We start from the raw sequence: 8958 nt of genomic DNA, 5'->3' as shown, positions 1-8958 counted from the left end.
TGTGTTTACATGTTCTAACTTTGCTGGCGTTGCTGGTTGCTTAGTGACGCCGCCAACATTTTCCGCCTTTTCCCCTCCGAGTTCTGTACGGATGAGTTTCTAGCTCTGAGAAAATGGGTAAATGCAAAATTTCACATACGTGGGTTGACGACCCGACATTTAAAGACTGGCTGAAACCCTTGATGGGAAATGAACGAGCAAAAATGCCGAGCTTTTTGCTAGTTTTTTTTTTAGCGATTAAATCACCCAACGCTTCGAGCATTCACCAGCAGCGGCTTCGTGCGAGGGGGGAGCAGCTCTCTATGCCGTTGTTTTGCGGTGCTAGCAGCAGCAGCACTAGGACTACAGGGATCGCGGCAAAACAAGCAAATGCCACTAGCCCTGCTGGCACCTCGGCAGCGATTGACGGACAGACCTTACTACCATCACTATTTCAAATGTCTTCCCTCAGGGCTGAGGTTCTCTGGTGCCTGAACACTGCAGCCAAACACAACTCGTACAATTCGAACGAAGGTATAGGGGCAGTGTTCGCGAGCATGTTCACGGACTCCCAAATAGCCACAAGTTTTGCGTGTGGCAAAGATAAAACAGCCTATATGATCGGTTTTGGAATTGCTCCTCATTTTAAGAAACTTCTCACAGATAGCGTCAATGATTCTGGGCCATTTGTGCTGATGTTCGACGAGTCTCTTAACCAGTCGCTTAAGAGGAAACATCGATATTCACGTTCGGTGCTGGAAAGATGACCGCGTGGCGTCTTCATATTTTGGATCACAGTTCCTTGGGCATGCAAGGGCTGAAGACTTGCTGGAAAGCATTAAAGTAAGTAGATAATTTATTGTATGTTTAAGCAATCACACGAGAGGGAGTGCTGTTGTACTGAATATCAGCACGGCTGTGAATAATAATAATCGTTCTTATTGTCGTTATATCCCTATTTATACAACAGTTAGTTCCGACCAAGTAATTTGATTGGACAAGAGGCATTCCATGATTGCTGATATAGAGTATAACAGCGCCAGGACTTTTAACTACACATGTATCACTATACATGTACCGTTAATGTTATTAGCTAGCTAGTGTGTGTGCTTGGCAACAGTTCAGTCCCAGTCTTGCTGTGATTATCTTCGGCACTCGGCCTACGGCCTCGTACCTATGACCGAATCACAGCCGTGCTGATATTCAGTACAACAGCACTCCCTCTCGTGTGATATTGCTTAATTGAACATTTTATGTAGTGGTGCAACGGATCAACCCTCACGGTTCGGGACGCAAGTGATCCGCGGACACATGCAATTTTTCTAAGTATTTACTATGCTTAAATGAAGCAGGATTATTACCTAATATTTCACTTTATTTTGTTTTTACACATTTGAAGATTTTATTTAAAGTCACATTGGTCTTATCTTTTTTTGTTGTTGTTGATCCGAAAATGATCTGACCCGTGACTAAAAAACCGTGACATGATCCGAACCATGAGTTTTGTGATCCGTTGCACCAGTGGCGGATCTATAGATTTTTTTGAAGTCCTAAAAAGACATGGAACATTTAATCTGCAATGTCCACACCTGGGATGTGGTTGATGGCCTAATTAAATTTCGATCACGCAAAAATGATTGACAGATACTTAGCTACTGGGACTGTATTTACTGTCTAGCGGAGTTTTATGAATAACCAAAAACCAAAGAAATTATTTCTTTTTTTTGTGACAATTCATAGGAATGTGTTGCAAAACTCAACTTAAGACACCTGCTGTCTGTCAGTATGGATGGCCCAAATGTCAATCTCAAGATGATGAAGCTCCTTCAGAACGAACATTCAGAGCTTTATGGGGATGCACAACTCATTAGTGTTGGCAGTTGTGGCTTGCACATCCTCCACAATGCCATGAAGGCAGGATTCACAACATGGAAGGTAGACAAGCTGTTGCGAGCTATGCACTACATCTTCCACAATGTTCCTGCCCGTAGAGAAGATTACACCAGCACCACAGGATTTTCTACCTTTCCCCATCCTTTCTGTGGCCATAGATGGGTGGAAAATGTCCCTGTGGCTGAGAGAGCTGTCGACATTTGGCCCATGCTTTTAACATACATTGATGCAGTTCAGAAGAAAAAGTTGCCAAACCCCAACACAGCCTCATATGATAACATCTTGGCAGCGCGGGATGATGAGTTAATAATTCCAAAGCTCCAGTTCTTCTTGTCAGTTGCTCGAAGCTTCCACCCATTCCTGACCAAATATCAGACCAACGAGCCTGTGTTGCCTTTTTTGGTTAAAGATCTGAAAGAACTCCTGATGGTAAGAATTGTAATTACTGTAGAGTTACTGTCTTTATTTGAATGTGATTGAACTGTATCAGTTGACAGGTGTGGCTGGATTACTTACAGTTTTTCTTGTACTTTTGAGGGTTTACTGCGACGGTTTGTGAAAAGGGAACTTTTACAGGGCCAAAGCTCACTGCAAATGATCACAATTCAGGTGTCTGAGGAGAAGAACTGGGTCAATCTTAAAAATGTGGACATCGGCCTGGGTGCTGAATCTGCCATCAAGGTAATTACTGTGCAAATTATTTCAATATCATGTCGGCACAAATAAAGAGTTACCTCTAACTGTTAGGGTAGAAAATTTATGCGTAACAATGGGCATTATTTAACCACCTCTGTGGTAAGCAATATAGCTGTCGTAATTGTGTGGTTGGTAATGGTTACCTTCCAAACTTTAGTTGTCTTCACCACCAGGCCTTGGTACTGTGGCTTAAACTGAACCACAGCCATGAGGATATACCAAACCTCTTACTCCGGTTAAATTGTTAGAATTGTTTTAAAGGGGAGATATTATGAAAACAGCACTTTTCCTGGGATTTGGGGTGTTGTTGTGGGTACATGGTGCTCCCACACGCATACAAACAAAAAAGTCTGTACATGATTTTTTGAGTGAGATACACATTTCTGGAAGCAGCCTGCCTCCAGCTTCCAAACGAGCGAGTCAGTTTCGGCGCCCCCTCCTACGTAGGAAGGGGGCATTTGAATATTACCTCCCACTTCCCCACTCCCCTCCAATCAGAGCCTCGCTAAGATTTTGTGGACCAGTGGTCGAGCAGCTCCGGTGGGGGGGAACTCGGCGCTAGCCCTGCAGCTAGGCTCCGGGAGTACAATCCCTTTCTCTGGCGCCGAGCTCACCCCACCGGAGCTGCCGCCGAAGCTTCGGCGTAAGTCGGGAGGAGGAGACATGGAGTAGAAAGGGATTGTACTCCCGGAGCTGTGCTGCCGGACTGCTGCCGAGTTCCCCCAGCCGGAGCTGCTCGTCCGCCGGAGCTGCTAGTCCGCTGGAGCTGCCACCTAGCTTCGGCGCCAGTTCAGCTCCCGGAGTACACCGCCGGACTGCGGCCGGACGGACGGCTTCGACGGCGGCCGGACTGCAGTCCGTCAGCTCCGGCGTGGGGAGATCGGAGGCAGTCCGGCAGCTCAGCTGCCGGAGTACAATCCCTTTCTTCTCCATGTCGCGGTTCATGGACTTCAGAGAGTCAATGCCAAAGTTCCTTCCCCCCAATTCTTCTCAACCATGGCCGAGATATCCCCCACTACGAGTCTTTACTTGTGGAAGTACGAGAGGCGTCAGACACAGTCTTTATTATTCATAATATCATCCGAGGCGCACATAGCTTTTGGCCGTGATATTAGTTATATTATATCAATACCCGTATATAATATTATTATTATGTTATATTATATAGATATAGAGCTCCAGGAGTCAGCAAACGGCAACAATCCCTTCTCCTCCATGCTGTGGTTCAGTCTGACATTGGTCAATGGGCAGCAGCTCATTTGCATTAAAGCTACAGACACCAGAAACAGCGCATTCTGAAGGGACTGAAACAGAGGGGAATAGTGGTAGACGATACTTTTTTTCCTAAAAGGTATTTCCAGCAAACAGCTTCAAAAACATGTTTTCTGGAACTCAACTAGTTTACTTGTTGGGAAAACACCATAATATGTCTCCTTTAAATGTGTAACATTTATACCTTATAGTAAGCAGGGTCCAAAACTAACTTTTTCACTTACCAGCCAGGCTGGCTGGTAAGTGAAATTTTTTACCAGCCAGGCAGATATTTTACCAGCCAACCAAATAAAAATTGCTTTTAAGTGTTGTGAATTGCTAATATGCGATTCTCAATCAATATTTTAATAGTATATGCACTAATACTAGTAGCAATGTATGTTAAAATATGAATCACTGTTTCTGATTTTAGCTCAACCAGACTGCAACAGCCCTATATAAACATGAATATCTGACCAGTGGTGGACAAAGTATTCAAAGACATGACTTAAGTGAAAGTTCTTTTTTTTTAATTCATGTAAAAGTGGCTGCCGGGCAATACAGATAAATCAATTAAGAATAGTTTTGACCAAATACAGATATTTTGATAATATTGCAGGAATGACTGTCTGTGCTTCAACAAAATATTTACACAAATAACATACAAAAATAATAATCAATAATGCAATTATGACTAAGTGGATAAAATGCAAATAACAAACAGCTAGGAAATCAGGAAGGAACACCTATGCTGTATCACCATATAAACATATACACAATCTAAAATGATATCTATACAGAGTATAATATTGTTATATTGTCCAGCTATATTGCATACATGACAACATGTATCACTGACTTCAGTCTTCATCGGACAGTCCAGTCAAAACACAGCCATCTTGGTCCTCCTGGTCCTCTGGAACATAATCTGGTCTTCTGGAACGGACAGTGTCACTGTGCCACAGGTGAATGGCAGTAGAGGGATCAAAATCAATTGTCAATCAATCAAAATCAATCAATCAAAATCATTGACATCTGGTGAGCAAAGCTGGATTGTCATGAGATCTGACAGTGATGAGGATGTGAGATTGGACCTCCAGTCAGTCTTGACCTATATTGAGGAAAAAAAGCATAACACATTGAGTCAGTGAAAATGTACCTTGTTGGCACACAAAGGAAAGTCAATCCTGTGTTACATCAAATGAAAATAAAAAACATCAGTAGATAATAGAAAATACTGCTTGATTGTTTATCTTGATTGAGATAAACATGTCACATGAATACTCTTCGACACACTCGAAGGAGGGATTTTGATTGAGTCTTTACCTGCTTCATTGTACTGAATCCCCGTTCGCAGTCAGCAGTGGAGGCAGGGACCGCTAGCACCAAATCAATCAAGTCAAGCACATCAGGATACTGTTCTCTGTCACGTTGGTTGACTTTTGACCAGGACGTCGTCTGCACCGTCTGTGTTTGTGCATAGATCCTGCTCTTCAATATAGTCCACTGATCTGGTATTTTCTCAACACAGACACCAGCGGAGGTCAGCACTGGTCCAAAATGTTGGCATAGAGCCTCAATCTCTCTATCCCCAAAATCTGGAAATGGCAGAATACATACAGTATAAGAGCCAGATTTGAAAATGGCATTCTACCTATTTTGAAACTGAAACTGCTCTGCTGTTTAAAATTTGGTATTTCGGTATTATTATTGGAACCTGTTCTGACACAAAGAACCAACCTGTTTCTACAGATTCTCTATCAGTCCAGTTCTTGAAACTCGCCAACATGGTTGCACGCAGGACTCCCTCACTAACATCCTGAAACCTGTCATTCAAGCTGTCCCTGAGTCTTGAGAGTAGAGTCTGCCCTGCGGTCTTGACTGCTCTGTCGTCATTCTTTCCCACACTTAACTTGACTCCTTCAAATGTCAGACCACTGGTGGCCTTCATCATTGGCCCTGCCCTTAAGTTGAAAATTATACACATAACACATTACTACAATATTTTTTCTTTTCTTATATCCTTTATCAATTAATTAATTGAATAGTTTATAGTTGCTCACTGCATATTAATGATCATTTAAATAATCACACTGACAAACCTGGTTTCATATTTATCCAGCACAGCCTGGGTGGCAAGCAGGGAGGCGTGTGCCTCTGCCAGGGTGATAGTAGGCTTCTGCAGAGTGGCAGAGAGGCTGCTGAGGTGGCTCAGCACATCAAAAAGGAACCCACAGAACTGTAACAGAGCACTCTCCTTTGCCAAACTGTGGAACTTCTTTGCTTTAGCTTGAGGCACACTACGGACCCCCTGTGCGTCAGGGGATTGAATCTGGAATATACACAGACACAAAAAAAAGACAATGAAGCTGCTGTACTTTATATTACATATTACATTAAGTGTTTGTGTAGGCCAACTATTAATTAATGTGTCAATAACCTGTTCAAGATGCAGCACAATGGCTGGGTATCCCCTCAGGTAGTGGTCCAGCGCTCGAAGAAGGTGGCCCACCCAACGAGTTCCGCCGATTCTTGTTGGCATGAGGGGCTTTGCTTTGAGAGTCGCGTAGCTCTTGATTAGATTAGCCCTGTTTAGGGGACTTTTGTGGTAGAAAGAGTACAGTCCACCCAGTAGTTCATCCATTCTGCGGAACATGGCAGATTCCTTGATGGCATCAGAGAAGGAGAGCTCCAGACGGTGAGCCATGCAATGAACACCAATAACGTAAGTCTTGTCCCCTTTCAGTCTGGTCACAACCCCACTCTTCCCCCCTGACATGACAGCAGCCCCATCTGTGACACAGGCTACAAGTTTCCCCTCCCACCCTTTACAAGCTGCATCCATTTGATCTTTGATGGCTTGAGTAATGTTAGCAGAATCAGCTTTCTCCACAGCTTCAATGCCAATAAATTTCACATTCACATTCCCCTTTGTACAAAAACGTACATAGACTAACTCCTCCTCCTTCACGGCAGTATCTGTGGATCCATCTGATAAAATAGAGCAGAATTTGGTCTCCTCCAACTCCTCTCTGAGTTTGATTTGTTCCGCCTTTGCTATATATTTTGCGAATAACCTACACTCCACTTCATTTCTGTAGGTTTTCCCAACCTTCAGGCCTTTTTTCTCATCCAAGCTGTAAAGAAGGAAAGAGAAAAACATATTCAATTGCTATGAAATAATAAATGAAATTACATATAATAGTGCATCATACTTCATTCATGCTTATGCTGTGAAATATTAACATTCCCAAATCAATAAATTGCTGGAGGCAACAGCCAATAGTAACATTAGGCCACACACTTTACTTTTGATATAAATATCAACAACCATCATGTTCTATCTTGACCACGTTTGTTACATAGTGTGTGTGTGTGTGTCAGAGAGTGGCGCTTATTTAGCTTAGTTATTGATTAAGCTGTAAGCCGTTACATGTAGTTAACAAATAATATAATATTTGGTGGGTAACAAAAACACAAAACATTAACACGAGGTTAGATCAACTTACTTGCACATCCATTTAAAATCTGAAAACGGCCGAGCATTCTTGGCAATCGCATGGGAGGTGCGGAACAGTATTGCCATCTTCTCCTTAGTTGCCTCCGGTAATTTAACCAGAGAGATAACACAGGGTGCCTGTTGAAGAGGCTCTGACACTTTTTCCTCAGCAATCAGGCAGTCTTTGTGGGACTGAGAATTTTCGTGGAATACGATTGTTTCTAGCTTCATGGTGGTGCAGCCAACCACAAACGCATTTCCCCTCCGCTTTCCCTTTGCGTGAGCACTGCAGACATGACAAAACATTTTTTTTTCTTGGGCTGAATGCACTAGCCATGGCCTTGCGACCCGCCATCTCTCGAGGAAATGCCGGCTAACGTTAGCAGGTTTAGGCGGCTGAGACTGAGCGGAAGCGGGAGCAGGAACAACAGCAGCGGCAGCATTATCCTCCGTCTCTTGGTCGTGGCCGCGGGTCTTCGGAGTGTCTGCCTCGGAATCGGCATGCTCTTTTACTTTTCTTTTTGCTTTTTTTGCGGGAGGCTCCACTATATCCGGCCAGCATCTCCACATCCTTGCTTTCTTCTTCGTCTTCTTCTACTACTGAAATGCGTACGACCGTAATGACGGCGCGACGCACTTACGTGACCAAGATCGTCTCTGCCGATAACTCGAGAAGCATCTCGCTGCGGCCTGCGGGAAGGCGGGGCGTGCCCACATCACGGGCGAGTGCATTCTGGGATTGCGTCAAACAAACAAAACTGAGGACTTGAGACAGCGAAGGAGAGATTTATGGCTGGCTAGAATTAATAGGCGAGACTTCAGCCGACTACTCATAGCGAGGTCTGTTCCCAACATTTCTCCACAGGTAACGAGAGAGTTACCTGTGGTAGTAGTTAGAGTTAGATCGGGAGCGTAAACTATGTTCCCCGGTCGCGTTTTTTCGTAGGTGGAATCCGGAAAAAGTTCCGCCTCAAGCGCTAGGATTGGACAGACAGCCTGTCAGGCAAACTCACACGCTGACTCCTAACCCTAACCCTAACCATAACCGTAACCCTCACCCTAACCATAACCCTCATCCTAACCCTAACCATAACCGTAACCCTAATATTCATTCTTCCGGATTCCACCTACGAAAAACACCGGTCACATACAAAGCGGGGAACATAGGGATGACCCCGTTAGATCGGTCTAGCACACAGTCTATACATTATTTTATCACAGGGAGTAAGTTGTAACGTTACGATGGATGGTTTCCATTTGATAACGAGCGAACGAAGCCATAATATTGATAACTCAGAACGACAACTCACTTCACTCAGTTCAGACAACTATACGCTCAATATACAACAGTTAGGAACCAATCAGATCGCTTGATTTATGCCACCCGTTTTATATATATATATATATATATATATATATATATATATTTACGTAATTTACCGTTAAAATATTATTAATATATTCGGGCGCAAACAATCCCAGAATGCACTCGCCCGTGATGTGGGCGGGGCGTGATGTCACGCCCCGCCTTCCCGCAGGCCGCAGCGAGACGTACTTGGAGAACTCTGCTGGAAAGACACGTTACTCTGTCAGGAAACTAGCAGTTCTACTGGGCCTGCCAAACAACACCAATGGGTACG

Source organism: Pollachius pollachius, assembly GCF_949987615.1.
Source record: "Pollachius pollachius genome assembly, chromosome: 3".
NCBI classification, from domain to species: domain Eukaryota; kingdom Metazoa; phylum Chordata; class Actinopteri; order Gadiformes; family Gadidae; genus Pollachius; species Pollachius pollachius.
Note: the sequence above shows the minus strand (reverse complement) of the source record.